The sequence below is a fragment of the Protopterus annectens genome, chromosome 2.part1 (genome assembly GCF_019279795.1).
Source record: "Protopterus annectens isolate FY-2018-M chromosome 2.part1, PAN1.0, whole genome shotgun sequence".
In the NCBI taxonomy this organism is placed as follows: domain Eukaryota; kingdom Metazoa; phylum Chordata; order Ceratodontiformes; family Protopteridae; genus Protopterus; species Protopterus annectens.
This window is the reverse complement of record NC_056729.1, coordinates 377,589,789-377,607,961: the sequence shown is the minus strand read 5'-3', so window position 1 is coordinate 377,607,961 and position 18,173 is coordinate 377,589,789.

Below are 18,173 nucleotides of genomic sequence, written 5' to 3'. Positions count from 1 at the left end.
ATGATTTTACCAATAATTGTTCACCTGCTTGGCAGCATACAAATAGACCCTATGGAAAAAGGCTACAAAAATGCAAAAAAGACATAGAGGACAGGGTCAATAAAGGCAAGAAAGGAAAACAAATGAGCAAGACAAAAATAAAAATGAATAGAAAAAGGGGGAGTGGTTGGGAGCTCCTACATATTTCTGTGTATGCACTGACATGTAACATTATTCACTGGACAGAAACAGAATTGAGATGCATGAAATGTGGTGAAGAGTACCCTAAAATCTATGAGGAATAGACATGTGGGGGCAAAGGCACCTGAGAACAACAAGTTGAAATATGTTACTATGCTCTATTTATTTGCTCACTTTCATCCAAGTCTGAGAACAGAGGGGTACACAGAATATGTCTGTCTTTTGAGGGTAGAGGTAAGGAGGCATGCTAAGCAAATGTATGAGAACAGCAACTTAAATATGGTTGTGGCCATTTGTTTTTCATCTTTTTTCCAGTTTAACACCAGATGAACATACAGAAGATGACTATCATTTTTATGGGGAAGTGAGGTAGGCAGTATTTCCAAATATGATTTATAATTAACTACTTCTCAGTTTAATCATTAATACTATTTTGTCAGCTATGAATATTAAGCATTGGACACAATTTATTTCTTCTGTGAAAGAAATGACACATTTTCTTTAATCATTATAGTTGTTCAGGTCATTATGGTATCAAAATGTTGGAAAAACAGCTTTAAAATGCATCTAGGACTCCATGGCTTTTGGAGGGCTTCAGACCCTGTTTAATTACATTCTTTCCTCCACAGTTACTACAGTGTAGTCTTGGCCAGTTAGCATATGTGAAGGAATGCAGAAAAAAGCTGAAGAATAAGAGTGTAAACACAAGAAAAAGTAATCTGAATAGATTGAGTAGTCCATGATAGGGAGAAGTTGGGGGGCACTGGGAGGTGTGCCTAAGAGGACATTGAAATGAGTGAGGAACCTGCCGTATGGAGCCTGGTCTTTCTGGGCTATGGTTCCTATTTGCTTTCCTGCTTGTTCTTGGTGCCTGTGTGTTTTTTGGATTTCTGCTGCCTGCACAGGGCAAGCTGCTTGCAGTTCTGTGGATTTTTATGTAGACTTGTAAATGTGTTTTTTGGATTTCTGCTGCCTGCACAGGTCAAGATGCTTGCAGTTCTGTGGATTTTTATGTGGACTTGTAAATACGCAATCAAATCAGGAAAAACTGATGAAAGTAGTAGTTGAAGCAAACATGGTGCAAGGAATAGAAGACTAAAATCTGAGAATCCTACATAGAAGGTATTTTATACCAATAAAGTTACAAAGAGAAGAGTGCAGATTCTAAGATATGCAGGAGATGCAGGGTGGCAGGAACAGGAATGGAGTACATGATTTGGGAGTATAAATAGGCTAAGTAAGCAAATGAAATTGCAAAAGACATATGGAAAGAAATATATGAAAGAAAAATGGAAAACATGTTAGAATACTACATGTGGGAAATTGTATAGGAAGAAGTGAAGAAGAATATAATGGAAAACATAAAGAGCTATGATACATGAGATAAAAAGCATCTTCAGGAAATAGTGAAATCTCATACAAAATAATTCTAAATAAAACATGCACACAGTGACAAACCTGGCAAACCTAAAAAGGAAATCTAGAGACCTTCTGGGACTGTTGGGAGTGAACACTCTGATATAGAGGATGGGGGCCAGTTCAGATGATGAACTAGGGAAGGAGTTAGTGGGTATCTGGAAAGGCAGGACACAGAACAGAACTCAAACACTCATTGTGATTAGTTAAGGCAGAGGTGCACTGTACATGAGAACTGCCTATGCATGTAGCTGAAAATCTAAAAATAATAAAACAATTTGCACTTGCAATGAAAGAAGAATCAACCAGTAGGTCATAGCCCCCTCACTGAGTTTAAATATTCTGAACAACTTAAATGATTTTCTATATCAATACCAATATTAAATATTTTTCTTTAGGATCCCATGATTTTATGTGTGAAACAAGTCAAACAGTTAGACTTTCACTATGTAGTGCACATCATCAATTTTACTCAACACCTGTGCCTTAGTCTTTGCCTTATCTCAGAACTCTGTTTTACCAAAACTGTGTGTTGGATCACTGGTATCTGTATCGGTCTTGTTAAACACATTCTTTATGAAATCTGGCAATAATAATTTTAAAATCAAAAAAGGTATATGATTGTTCAATTACATTAATTTTAAAAACATTAAATATTTAATTTATTGTGGTAAACAGTAATACAGAAGTACACTCTAAATACATTTGATGATAGACAAACCAACCAAAACCAAATTCTTAAGGAACTGATTTTTTTTCATAGCATTGTATCAAGGTATTGATATAAATGTACCTTTATAAATACAAATTATGTATACATATAGCAGCTGACATGGAAGGTATAATACAAGCCTAAGTGGAAGGGTTGCTTTTCTCATATTGAAACTGACTAAAGTTGTTCAGTCAGTTGTGGCCTGAAGTTTGAGAGTAGCCAGACAAACTTATAAACCCTGTATCTAACAAATACACTTAGCTCATTGTGGTGTTTGCAAGTCTCTGGTAATGAAAGGCCTCTCTTTTCCTGGCCACCTGATCTCTAAGTAAGAAAAAAGAAGAGCCCGTCACTTACATAAAGATTATACTTGAGCTATCACTGAAAAAATTCAACAGTTTCACTGACTTCAAGCAGCTGTTCAAGGTTTGAATCCAGAGATGAGTTACTATTGAAGAAATTTACAGAGCCATAAAAGAGATTTGGGAAGAGTAAAGTGCATTTGTTTTCTTGTGGAATTGATGAGAAAAGTATTAACTCTGTAAAGTTATCCCAACATTTGAATTTTTTAAAATAATTGAGGGGGGATATCTAGCTGCAGCTAGCTTGAGGTGTGCTCTGATAGTAAAAATCACCACAACATCACAACAGCCATCAGCAATATCCTGATCTAAGTAAACAGAATCAAACCAATAAGAAAGTTTGCAGTGTGGAGGCACTTCCTGAATTATGTTATGCACTTAGTAAAAATCGAACTGTAAAATATAACTAAAATATGTGCTACAAAATAATCAAATAGAAGATAATAAGTACTGCACAGTTGAGTTAAAAATGAATTATCCTTTATTGAAGGCAGTATGTGTTGGAGAATAGAGTGAATAGGTTATGTGACCTGAAGCAGAGCATTTACAAGCAGCTTGTGCTGTGAAATATTCTTTAAGCTGTGCCGAAAGGAGCTATAGTTAGAGAGGTCTTTAAGATTTAAGGGAAGATTCCTCTAGAGCTTGGTTTCTATGGTAGAAAGGGAGTAGTTATAGCACAGAAGTCTGGTTTTAAGTGCTTGCAAGAGAGGCCATGAGTAGTGGTTATATGATGCAGGCTGTCTGAGTAAGCTAGAGGAAAGAGAAGGGCAGGAGTTTTCTTTCAGGAGCCGAAAAAGTTTGGAGCCAAGGAGCAGATTGGCTTGTTGCTGAACCATTTCTCCTTTTCTCATTATTACAGCATGATCTCTGTGCTCCATGCATTACATAAACTTTAATTATGCTTTTCATTCAATTAGGGGCCAGCGCCTTACAGGACAAAATTCCCCAAGATGTATAATCTAGCAAATTAGAGCCAACAGTTTTTAATAAAGATCAGTGGCTGCCAAAAACTGCTTTTAAGTCAGGTGAATAAGTGGAGCAAAAACAATCAGAAGCAAACAGGACCATACCTAGAAGGCTGACCAGTGAAAGCCATTTTTTCATTTAAATACAGCCATGAATGCAGCACATTGGACCTTTTTAAATAACAGTGACAACTGGCTTTGAAAGATTAGTTTTGTTTTCATATGTGAAGGGATTTCATCTTGTAGTTCCACACAGCAGTAAAAAGGTTGTTTACCCATGAGTTGTGTAGAATTCTGACTGCTGATGACCATGTTATAAATTATACCTGTGAATGGTATTGTCCATTAGTACAATTGTTAAGAAGGCATTATTAATTGTGTTAGTCATGGTCAGAAGTGCCTTAGTTGTTGTAAAAGTCATGGAACTAAACTCTATTTTACATAGTGTGTATAACACAACAACAGCATTGTACTACAAAGGAACCTTCAAAAAGCTACCTGAATTAACATATCCAAGCCATACAACACCAGTTTTGTCAGTGACACTTATTGATATACCCTTTCAAAGTCACCGTAATTTGATGTATTGAAGTTGCCATCAAGGCCCCTCTCCCAGTCAGGGTCATTATCTTCCAAATCAATAATGTCTTCTGCATCACAGCAGAACCCCTTGTGTCACTCTGGTCAGGTAAATGTCATGGCTTTTTCCGGCAATTCTGCATCTATATCATGCTGATTAAATTAATCAAAGCATTCAGATGAAACACTGGATATCAGTGTCACTGTGTTTCCACTGTGTATAGTGACAACCAAATGAGTTTGACATAACGTTTTCATACAAACACAGAAATGCATACTTCAGCCTCTGCACTGCCTTCTGATAGCAACACGTAAACATAAAAACAAAAGGAAATGTGTCAAAAGACATTCATGTAAATGTAATCATGCTAAAATGATGAATTGGATGGTGCAGTGGTGCAGCAGTAGAGTTGTCACCTCACAGCAAGAGGTTCAACCGTTCGATTCTTGGCTGAGATGTCTTCTGTGTGGAGTCTGCATGTCCTCCCTGTGTTTGTATGGGTTCCCTCCAGGTGCTCCAGTTTCCTCCCATGTTACAAAGACATACATCTGAAGTGTTTCTCCCTGGGCCTCTGCTGAAAATTGACTTGTTCCAAGTCGGAATTTCCTGAATAATAAATAAATGACAGAATATCATTAAAAAAAGAATGTTCAAGAGCCACTTTTGTTTATGTGCTGTGATGACCAATGCACTGGAATTTTGTATTTCTGAACACTGTTCTTCCCAGCTAACTTCAATTTCATCACTGGTTAATGTAAAATTCAGGTCTGACAGAACTTATGTAATATGGATGGAAGTAGGCCATGACATTTTTTATCTATATTGAGATGTTTTTTATTTGCAATGCATTTAACTGCACAGAAAATACTTAACTTCCCGTCTCTGATGCTTAGTTGCTTCTGTACTGATATTTTTCCCTTAGTATTATCAGAAATAAAAATAGGCAGCATTGAGAATGTCTTCCAGCATATTTGGCCCAGTTTAAAACCAATATATTTCCACACATGGGGAAGTGCTATTGTTGCAGTTATAATCTATGTAAAATGCCACCCTCAGGAGAGAACTAATATGTAGTAATGCTCTTTGAATTATACATAGTACTGCAGAGATAACAACTGTAAAGTCATACTGACTCATTAACTGCTAGTGTATTTCATTTCTCAGACTAGAAGCAGTACTTGGAAATTATGAATTTATATTACAATACACCTCAGATATGCACTTTAAATTATGAGTAATGAGTGAAATATGTGACTAAACAATTTCTCATGATTCGAGGCAACAGGAATGGAGGATTTACAAACTCAAGCTCAGAGTACTTATGTGTGTCACCCAACCTAAATTCTTAGGACAGGAATTACCCCAATGCAGCACAGTGTTGGTGCACGAGAAACTAAAGAATACTACAGGAATCAATGTTGCTGGATATTTGTATTAATGCTGAAAATGGACTTGATGACACAAATGAGCATGGAGGAATATCATCAGGGGGAGGTTAAAGAACAGGCACTCTATGCAATGACATGCTTGGGGAAGAAGACTGCTACACAGAGTAATGTGTCAGATGTACAGAACAAATGTAGGTCCTGAACAAGACCATGCCAAGTGCTGGCAGCTTGGGATGTGATTAGTAAGTGTGTAAGGTTGGAGAGGTGAATAGTTCTTTACTGATAAACAATGAGGGGCACAGGATATAGGTGCTGAACAATGTGAGAGAGAATAGCAATGAATTAAATGGATGAGGTGAAGCAAGGGAAATGCAGCAGTAGAACATGGAGGGGACTGTAGCAGGAGAATGAGGGGAGTGCAGAGTATCAGTGGCAGCTGATCCCAGAGGGGGCAGCACTGGGTGAAGATTACATGGGTAACCCATGCAATGAAGCAGGTTTAGTGCACACAGAAGGTAGCTGCCAAGAACATTGAGGATGGCTGTATAGCTGATGCAGGTAGCAGGGTTACTAACTTTAGGGAGCATGAAATGAAGCATTGATTTAGTTATTTATTGGCATTTGTTTACCAGGAAAGTCCAACTGGGTAATAAATGCCCATTTTCAGTGGAAGCCCAGGGAGAAAAGCTCCAGAAAGTTAAATAACATCAAATAAAACAATAATATCTGTCTATATACATACACACGCGCACACACACACGCGCACACACACACACACACACACACACACACACACACACACACATGCACACATATTTATATCCATGCAATTTTACAGCAGAATAATAGGATACACTAAAGCATAAAGAGACATCAGTGATGTAAAAAAAACAAAAGTCTCAGTGAAAGTAAATCAGAAACATGAGCCTTGCTTTGTGTGCAGTCAGTAACGGAGAGGAGAGGAGAAGAGAGATAATGCTGACAAGGGTAACTATTGACAAACGGCTGTCAGCACTAATACTTACTAAGACCTGGGAGAAGGCAGCCATAGAAGAAATGGCTGATAGATGCAAAGACTGGTATTATAGCACATTTTATGTAATTCATAAAAAAATTATAATAAGATGGTATATGCTGGAACTTTATCTGCACCAAGAAACCATTTTGCAAGCCAGTGCACAAGTATCATTTCATACTGTGGTTATTGCCTTTACCTCACAACTGCAGGGATCACAGGTTCAGCCTTGATCTATAGGCACTGTCTCTGTGAAGCTTGCATGGTCTCCCTGTATATTACTGGATTTTCTCTGGGGTGAGCACACACACACACACACACACACACACACACACACACACACACACACACACACACACACACACACACACACACACACACACACACACCCATTGGACCACTTTATGTACTGATTTAAAAAAGTTGCACAAGTGATTGCTGCTCAGCTGCAGTGGACTTGGAAACAAACATTATCAGATCAGCTATGGCTAAGACACATACAATCTCTTATTTTTTCTTACTTTACCAGCTACAGAGAAAATACATCAATGAACAAACCACCCAAATATGCATGGTCTAAAGAGGGGAGGTGCCCTTGGATGTAAAAACAATGAGCATGGTGGTGGGAAAGGGAAGTGGGCAGGTCATAAAAAAAATACCCCTGGATGGAAGCACAGGTGAGCCAAGCTCCAGGACACCCTCAGGATTCATGACCAATCTCAGCAAAAAAAAAAAGGAGTAAATCTAGGGGGAGTTGGACAGTGGCTGCTAGATCCAGCATGGACGTTGGGTACTGGGAGGCCAAGCTGGTTAAAAATGAGGTCCAAGGGGACCAAGACAGTGAGATTTGTCTGAGGAGAGTTACACAAGGCAGCAGTTTTATGGTGAAGAGTTGGAGTCTGCACTACAGTTCTAGTCATGCAGATTTAGTTAGCAAATTTAGGGGATGAAGAAGCTGCAGGACAGGATGAGAGTGAGAAGCCAAGGTCAGCTCACCTTTCCTGAGAGCGATAAATGGAGATGGGTTAGTCCCCTACATGGCTGAAACCTAAAGAAATATGGTATTGCAGACAGTAAGCAATGGCTGAGAGTGGATGTGTGGTCTGCCAAATGGTGCATCCCAGTAAAGATGGATTGGGCACTTATGTGTGAACACAAACACATGCTGTTAGGCCATTATTGCAGACTCTGGGTCAGCAGCATTCTCCATTAACCAAAATGTGGATGAGTAAAGCTGCAAGCAAAATCTCCCTGAACCCCACAAATTGGGAGCTGCTATACTGTCTTTTGTGTTCCCTAGAACCTCCAGATAATGCAGATAAGTGGGGCATTTTATCTCGTTAACAGCGAAACTTGATGGTCACAGAGGGGAGAAGAAAACATGCTAATATAATCAGTGGCGGCTGGTGACTTCAAATCAAAGGGGGGCTGCAGAAGACCTCACAAGGCAGAGTTATGTTACACTGGGAACAACATTGATCATGCTTACCATTTTATTTCATTCACATGTACTAGGCATATCCCCCCAGCCTGACTGCACACCCACAGTATCTGCTTTGAGCCTACAAGGTTTAAAGTAATGGAGAGAGATGGCAATGGCTAGATTACTGTATTTCTTTTGCATCGCATAGTTAAGAGCTTGCAGGTGATCTTACTTCAGTTCAACCATACACACTTTTGTTATGTAAGGCCAGAGTTTCAACAACAAAACATCCACACACTATCCTAATCTGTCTAGACTGACCCTGAAAAAAGATATTAAGTTAAAAGATATTAAGTTAAAAAAAGCATCCGGCAGCAGTCCCCAAAACTCACTGCATACCTAGTATCTGTCTAACCTCTGCCAGGATATTTTATTAGAAAAAAAGACATCCAAAGTCAAGCAGCCTCCAAAGCACAATGCCTCCATATTATCTGGCTAACCCTGCATGGATAGTATATTAAAAAAAAATCCATCAACAGCCCCAAAACACACAGTCTCCCTACGATCTTGTTGACACTGCCAGGATACTGTGTTAAAAAATCCATCAACAGCCCCCAAAACACATTGTCTCCTTAGTATCTGGTTGACTCTGCCAGGATATTATATTAAAAATATCAACAACAGTCCACAGAACACACTGCCAGGATACTACATTAAAAAATTCATCAACAGCCGCCAAAATACAGACCACTAATATCTGTTAGACCCTGCCAGTGTATCATATTAAAAAAGATAAGCTAGTAAATTGCCTATGTTACATTAAAAAATGATAAACTAGTAATCTTGCAATAGGGAATGGATGGCAAACTGATAACAGGTTCATAGTTACTAGGTAACTCCTCCAGAGGAGGGCATTCACAGGACTGCAGCATCCACTCACACACACACACACACACACACACACACACACACACACACACACACACATAATCCCCTGGCCAGCATATCGGAAACACAACCCCTCCAGCAGATGAAACACAGCAGCAGCAGCATAAGTGAACCCCCCCCCCCCAGCTTTATCCAAAGCTACCTCTGAACTTTATCAGTTCTATTTATTCTATTATGGAACCATGGATCAGTGTAATTTCAAATACTACTTCAGATGAGGTCTCAGCATTTGTACAAGGGAAGAATTTCACTGTATTATGAATCTGTAATACTGTGAAATGCTATTCAGTATTTGCTTTACCCTGCACTGGCTTTTGTGTTACCTTGCTATCTTATGTACCCTCTAACAGAAGTACCTGCAGTGCAACCTCTGCTTCCCTTAGTCTCAGCCTTTGCTTTCAAGAAATAATCCTTTGCAATTTGCAGTAGCATATATAATGCCAGGAATGTCATTTACATACTCCAAACCATGCCAAAACACAGCAAAGGAAACATGAAACAATATGGTTCTTATGTTTAACATCTACCTATATGTACCACGTTATTTGGCTTCCTTTAAATACCACTGTCATTTAAAGTCTTTAGAGGACTGATCAAATATTTTGGATATGCTTGAGTCTGTTTTGAACTGCTTTTACAATTTTCTTTATTACTTTTCATAAAACATATATTCAACATAATTATGACTTGCACAGGTTTATGATTATTATTGTAATTATTACTGAAGTTACTGTTTTGGATCTTATCGCTGCCTGATTCCTTGGCCCGCCAGGCCCAGATCTAGGTGTCAGTCTGTACTGTTGTGCACATAAAGTTGCATGTTTCCACAAATAACCTGGATTTGGTGGGAAAAGCATGGAGCATGGGTGAATTTGTAAGTGGTGTATACTATTCTTTAGGCTTCATGTTGCTGCTGAATTATTTAAGGCAGCTTATAAGATTTCTTTTTTCCTCTTTCTTAGGACAGTTGTACCTGATATCACAGGCATCTTCTGTACCATTTCTGTATCGACCCCTATGTTTGTCAGTGCAAGCACCAATCACTGGCATTAATGAAATTCTGCACTAATTGGTCTCTGAGCTGGTACAAGGTGACAATAATGGTTGGGTTGCAAAAATGCAGAAGCTGTTTGTTTTTGTTTTTTAAAGTAAAAGTACACAGCAGTTTCTTTCATTGGCTGCATTCAGATTTCTTTTTTCTGATATAGTCAGCATACTGCTTTGTGATTTGATTTCCAATACTACATTCATTCCTTATCCTTCATATATGAGATACAAACCACACCACACACACACACACACACACACACACACACACACACACACACACACACACACACACACACACACACACACACACACACACACACACACACACACACACACACACACACACACACACACACACACACACACACACACACACACACACACACACACACACATACAACCTCCCCTAAAAAGCAGTCCGGTTTCAGCACAGTACCTGAAATCCAGATGCAGATTCCCTGTTTCAAAGCATTCCCCATGCTCCAATGAAGAAGTCTAGTCCCATTTCAAAAGCTTGAGTCCCATTAAAAATAAGCAGCCCCCATGTGGTCAAAAAGTCTTGTTTCAAACCACCAGCTCAGCACTGGAACAAGCACACATGCTTGCGCTGCCTAGTATGTTCCGATCATGCACAGACTGAAGACCTTGCAATTTGATCCCCTTCAGTCTATGCAGTTGTAACTGCATAGACTTCTGGGGCATCTGCAGACTGCTGCCTTCTTTCCAAATCTGGACTGGTTAAACAGCTGTCTGGATTCGAATTTCTGAGCACGCATGCAAAGAGTTCTGGGATTTTTTTTTTTTTTGTACAGCCATACAACCTGGAGTTCCAGGATTTGGTTTTGTATAGCTGGAAGCTGGGGGGGGCTGCAATCCTGCAGCCCAATAACATGAGCCGCCACTGAATAAAATGAACTTAGGACAGCCTATTGTCCCTGCATAGGTAACACATATACCAGCTCCAAACAGATAAATTAGATGACAACTTTTGTTTTTGCAAGTGAAGTCTGTGGCATTTCCTGGTTTTGCCTATTCTTTGGCAAAATCTGTGGAGCTTAGCAAAAATCTCAAGTGACTGAATTATGCAAAGTAATTCACTCATACCTCTCAACCTCTTAGAGCAAGAAATCTGGACAAAGCCATAAGTAGAAGTGGGACAAAGGTGCAAAAAGTAGGGACAATTTTTAAATATAGCTCTTACAAACTTGGAAAGTTGATAGAGTTAAAAATGCTTTGCATTAGCATGAATTTTCTGAAGGGTATGAAGTCTGAAACTCAAATGTCTGTTGTTATTTTCTAACTTCAGTCTTTAATGAGTTGCCACTAATTTGCTAGAAAATGACACTTTTATGAAAAACAGACCAAAAATAAAAGGCAAAAATCTGGACATTTTGTGGAAATCTGTACAGTTGAGAGGTATGAAGTCACTACAAATTTATTTATTTAACATTTATTTATTTAACATTTGTTGACCGGGAAAGTCTAACTAGGTTTTCAGCGGAGGCCTGGGGAGAAATACTCCAGAAACAAATATGTGGAATCACCTGGAATCTGAAGCATATTGAGCTGCAGCAATTGAAATAATGATTATCATCCTAGAAAACAAATGTGTGCTACTATCATTTCATTCTCCCATCCTTTAATGCTACCATTTTGCTTTTCATAGCAGTGGCAGATGTGATAAACCAAGTTGCTGCCAGCCCAGCTAGCTGGAATTTTGTAAATAATTATATGTCACTTGAAAATAGTATGATTTATATAGAAATGTGACACTGCCAGCCCAGCTAGGTACAATTTTGTAAATAATTCTTTGGCATGCATGAATAGTAATATGATCTGTATGCTTGCCTTAAAAATGTAAGAAAACTATATGTTCTGCTTCAAGACTGTAACCACAGTGCACCATGCTGGAAAAGAGCAGACGTGTATAAACAATATGCCAATGCAAATTTCAAAGTTAACTTGCAAAACTCTAAGAAAATAAGTTGATAAGTAAAGAGTTCTATGATATGTTATAAAGTTAGTTTATCTCATCTAAGAGACAGGATGTCTAGGCTAGGGGCTTCTTTCTATTGTCTGGAAACAGAGGTAATTACATGTTTCCAAGGTAATTGTTTTACGACTTTCAGCTTCAGGCAATCTTCTAAGAGAGAATTGTCAGCTTCCAAGAGATAAGTATTTTTAACAGAGACATGTTAAAAATTGAAGTTCCTGCTAGCCTGGGAAATTTAGGCAGAGGCGACAAGAATGATGTAATCTGAGATGATTCAGCAGTGATGTGTATTATCAATTTAAGAACTATCTCAAAGAGAAAGAGAGTGAATTTTGTATTTTGTTCTGGATCTGACCACATCACCAGCACTTGTCTTGCTATGCAACTAAGTTATTTAGGTACAGTGATATCTCTTAGAGATAGATAGAAAAATAAATTGATTGAGATAAATTGCCTCTTAGAGATAGATAGAAATACAGTAAGATTAGTCTAGCTGTTTTTTATATTTATGTGATACTGTCCTACAATGTTGTTTTAAAATATTTCCTGTGATTCTGAACTCTATTGTCACTGTGCTGAGTTAATGAGTATTGTCTTGTGCTTTTATTATTCATTATTAAATATATTTAAACCTATTAATGGTGGCTGTTTTTTGTGTAGCGATATTTAAGCTCTTAGAGTATTTGCATGTGTTTGGTAACACTGTACAGGCCACTCTGGAATAGCTGTAGTTTGGTCACGCTTACCATTTGGATAATATTAACATTACACAGTAAGATTGGGCGCCCTTTTGGTAAGGGCCTTTATGGTAGCTGATAAGTAATGGTTGGTGGCAGTGATTTCTACCTTACAATCTGGCAGAAGGGGGTATAGCTGGCAAACCTGTGCCAGCCTTTCCCGGGAATGTCTGTATGTTTGTTTATAATTCAAATCTCAAGGTGTATGGGTGTTAACTACTTGGGCAGGGACACAAAGCACCAGTTAGAAAGAGAGGGTGCTGGAGATTTTGGCTTGACCACTTGGCTGAGATCTTAACCCTATAGCTGTGCCAGTGGGGAGTCTTATTGGAGATCTGGAGAGAGAGGGGAGAAACCAGCCCCAGACTGACTGTGATCTCTGTGTGCTCTCAAGGGAAACTGAACTTTATGTGTGTGTACCTATCATCTTCTCAATGTGCATGCCCCTCACTGGTGTTAGTGGTGAGCATTGAGGCTCCTTGATTACTGGGCCAGTGCACGGGCATCACAGCAGACATAAAGTTTTTTTTTTACCTGCACTGCAGATGAATGCAATGAGTGTGTGTGTGTGTGTGTGTGTGTGTGTGTGTGTGTGTGTGTGTGTGTGTGTGTGTGTGTGTGTGTGTGTGTTCAAAATTATTGAATCATCCAGTGAAAGAAAATGTCTCTGGCTGTAGGATGGTCTGTTGATGGATGGCACTGAGATGCGTAAAAAGTTTGTTTCCCCCAATAAGCAGTAACATCAAGATTTGACATTAACAAATACTTGGGATTGTATGGGGATACATCCCTTCCATAAAGGAATGGTTGGTCTGCTCCCACATAAACTAGGGGTTGTCATGTTACATTTTTCAGTTATGTTTCTAACAATAGCCCATCTATGAAACTTTGTCTATAAAATTTATAAACAGTATAAGGGAAAAAAATCACAGACAGTAACTGCAAAGGCTGTCATTACGAGTAAACAGCAGTACTGGGACAAGTATGTTTGATTTGTACTTATTTTCTCAAAGAATGCAGCTATTTTCAGGACACATTCTTGTTTTAGTTTTGTGATAAGAGCATTGCTGAGTCATATTGCAATGTCTTGTAAAATATGCAGACTGAAAGGTTATTAAAAAGACTTTGTGTGGAACAATGTACACAAAGTCACTTTTGTTTGGATCAGTAAATATGAAGACTGCCCCTGGCCCTGGGATTCAGAAATGTTGTAACCATGATCATGGGCAGCCTTTCTCTGTTTACTGTGCGTGTGTGATGAGTCATGATGGTAATTAACAATGCGGCCAGGAAAATGTGGGAGACATAGTTCATAGAATATTCTGGCTACAGTCACATCAGGGGCTGCAGAAAGACTATGTAAGAGCATTCTGTGGCCACAGGGATGTACGAGAAGTAGTAAGGCTCATCGGTCGAAAACAAGCTATGATTGTTCATAAGTTCATAGGTGTTTACTAGGCTAATGACCACAATGGCCTTTTTAAGCCTAGCCATTTATCCCAAATCTCTGACAAGTTCTGATACCCTTGATAAGTGTAAGAATGGGCCTGGGAGATGAACCATTTACAGGTTACCTGTTTACATTAGAGACATAAGTGCCAAACCAGGGATGCATTTCCAGTTTCCCATCAATTTGTCCTAGTTGCACTTGAATTGGGTTAGGGAGGAACTCTGCTTCACATGGATGGGCAGCCTGTTCCATAGGCAGGGTCGTTTCTGGGATACATACCTATCTCTCCAGCAGGTCCTATTTATATCACAGGCAAGGTTTAAGTCTTTAGAATGGGTAATTCTGGTACTGTTTGTTTTGTAGATATGCAGGAGGTTCATCAGTGTGAGATCTGACAATGCCCTGTATGTCAGGCATAGATCTCCCCTCAAAAACCTGTAGGAGACAGAATACAGTGATAGGGCCATGAGGTGGTCTGCGTAGGACATATTACTTATGCTCTGTATTCTTTTAGTGAGGAACCTCTGTGGATGTTCCAGTTGTTGGATATGCCTGGCTAGGTACATACCAAAGGGGGCATTGTACTCAATGATAGGTCTGATGAATGCTGAATACAGTGGAACAATGACTTCTTTGGACTTAGATGCCATACCTTTGTTTATAAGTTGCGCAACATAGAATGATTTCCTCACCACTGTAGACACATGTTCAAAGGCTAGATTATTATCTATGTGTGTCCCTAAGTCCCTGACTACTGGGTCAGCACTAAGGGGTGTGTTGTCAATATGATAGTTACCAGAGATGGATGACTTCCCAAAGGATACTATTATGCATTTGTTGGCATTTAGTTTTAGTCCATGGCTTTGACACCAGTTGTTTGCCTGTGTCACCCCCTCCTGGAGAACATTTGTGTTAGTGTTAGATTCAATGACAGCTCCTAACTTGCAATCATCTGCAAATGTAGTCAGCCAGAGACCACTGACATTGGCCTTGACTTCTGAGAAGTAAATGCCAAAACTGAGCGGTCCAAGGACTGATCCCTGAGGGACTCTACTTGTGACTGGTCTTTTTGTAGAGGTGGAGTCGCCAAGTCTAACTTCTGATGAAGTTCATTGTTTTATGTTGGACGAAAGTGCTCATCTGTTATTGTATTAAAATGTTTTTTGGAAACTTGCTTGCTCCTCTTCATTTTTTTATTTTATCAGCATGATCTGCCCTTGACAAAACCAAACTAGGTTGGGTTTCTGCTCAAGACGACCTCGAATGCACAGTAACAGCTAGGGAAAGAAGTTATGTGGCAGACTGACTGTGTCACAAAACATCTGTGCTGATCTATACGTCAGAGAAGTAAATTTCTAGAAGATAGTAACTGACTTAAGATGAAGCTAGGAGGGTAGGTGAGTACTAGGGCCATGCAAATAAATAGGTAACATAAACAAGACTGCGAAGGGAGGTGGTGACTCAATTACAGATATGGAAAATGTAGAACAGGGCATTATGTACACAAATATAAATGTCAGCTAACTGAAGATAAAAATCTTAAAGTAACATAATGGGTATCAATATAACAACCACATGCAGTACAACATCAGCAGAGCATGATCACATTATCTGCATTATTATGCAAACATCAGGAAGCCAGCACTCTACTGTAAGAATGATGTGCCTAAATGAAACTACATAAGGCTTCAACACACAGCCTTAATCACTTATAGTGACTTAAAGCTGGAGCCCAATGTAGGGTCCATCATAAAAAAGGCACAACAGTGAATGTACTTTCTATGACAGCTGAGGAAGTTCAACCTCTCACAGAAACTGTTGACTCAGTTCTATACAGCAGTCAGTGAGTCTGTTCTCAGCTCATCCATAACAGTGTGTTTTGGATCTCTGTCTAATCATGACAAAAATAGGTTAAATTAAATAGTCAGGTCTGTCAAAAATATCATTGATGCTAGTTTTCCCTCCTTACAGGATCTGTACTATTCCAGAGCCATGAAAAGGGCAGGGAAAATCATCACCGACCCTTCACATCCAGGCCACCATCTTTTTGAACTATTACCATTGGTCAGGTATTATAATTATAGATTAATACTCATCAAAACAAACAGATATAAGAACAGTTTTTTTCCACAGGCAATCGAGTTTGTAAACGGTTAACTCAGCTTATTACGCTGGAGTATTCTTTGTCCCAAGCCTTTGAGGATTCTGCAGTATTGTTTACATATTGTTAATACTTGTTTCTTTTAGAGTTTATTTCAGTATTTCTTGCACTGAGTTGCACTTTTCCCCTTGTGTATGTGTATGTGTATGTATATTTACATTTTTTTTGTCTTGTTCTTAATAGTTGAATGTATGTCATTTGTCTTGTTCTTAACAGGTGGATGTATGTCGTTTATGTAATTCATACTTGGAGAGTCAAATTCCTTGTATGTTTATTTTATTTTATTTATTTTACATTTGTTGACCAGAATAGTCCGACTGGATGCATTTCCATTTTCAGCGGAGGCCCGGGGAGAAAAGCTCCAAGGGTAAGCAGATATAGCATTACATAATACCAGCATTACATATTACAGACTATTTACAATGATTACATAAGTAAGCAAGTTAAACAAGTTCCACAGGTTAGAGTTAATCCTGAGTGTAAATCAGGATTAAATTAAATTACACAGTAATCTGGTTAACAGATTTGTACACATTCTAGAGAGAGTTAGCCAGGCTTGATACATTGACATAGCCAATTAAGTGCCAAATGTTGTTTGAGTCTAGTTTTAAATTGACCTAAGGTAGAAAGTAAGGTAATATCAGCTGGAAGAGAGTTCCAGGGTCTACTTACAGAGTTTGCAAAGAGAGAGTCACCGGCTGTGTTATTAATTTTGCTAGTCTGAATTAGTAGTTTGTTAGAGGATCGAAGTGGTCTAGGATTGTTATAGGGGATGATAATATTTTTAAGTGCAGGAGTATTGTCTGGATTATAGAGGATTTTATAGGCCATAATCACTTGGTTATACTGGATTAGGCTGGGTAGTTCAAGCCACCCAAGCTGATTTAGATTGATGCAATGATGTGCAGCCCAGTGGCAAACCCGGCAATGTGGTTGTAGCAAATTGAGAGTTTGTTAAGAACAGTCTTGTTTAAATTCGAGAGTAGAGGGGATGCATATAGAAGGGTTGAAAGAAGGTGAGAGCGAGCTATGGCAATTTTAGCTGGAGGGGTTAGGAAGGCTTTTATTCTGTAAAGTTACCCAAGCTTTTTATTGATGGTTTTGATAGTTTGGTTAACATGTAGGTCGAATTTTATATTATTATCTATGATGACACCTAATAGTTTTGTAGAGGGGTCAGGGGAGATTATTGTGCCATCATTTGAATTTATGGTAAAGTGGAAAGCGGTAGACCTAAGTGTTGGTGAAAATAACAGCATTTTAGTTTTTTTGGGATTTAGGATCAGACGACATTCAGAAAGCCAGTTTTCTATTGTATTAAAGGTGGTCTAGGTAGCTAACCATAACTCTATTGGAGATGTGGCCAGGCAAATCAGAGTAGAGTCATCAGCATATTGGATACAGCTGACTTTTAGGATGACAGCATAAAGGTCATTAATGAAATGGAGAACAGAAAGGCCCTAGTATAGAGCCTTGTACTACTCCAAGGGTGTTAGGTAGAAGATTAGAGAGTTTGTTCTGCCAGAGGACAGCCTGCTGTCGACCCTTCAGGTAGGATTGAAACCATTGAAGGGCTCTACTATCTAGACAGAATGTTTGCAGGGTGTGGTTTAAAAGTTGGTGATCAACCATATCGAATGCCTTGGAAAGATCCAAGAAGAGGGCTGAGGATATATAATTATAGTTGCGATTATGGTATATGGTGTTTGTAAAGGCTAGGAGGGCTGAAGTAGTGCTATGATGAGGACGGAAGCCATGCTGAGTGTCTGCCATAAGGTGATTCTGGATTAGTT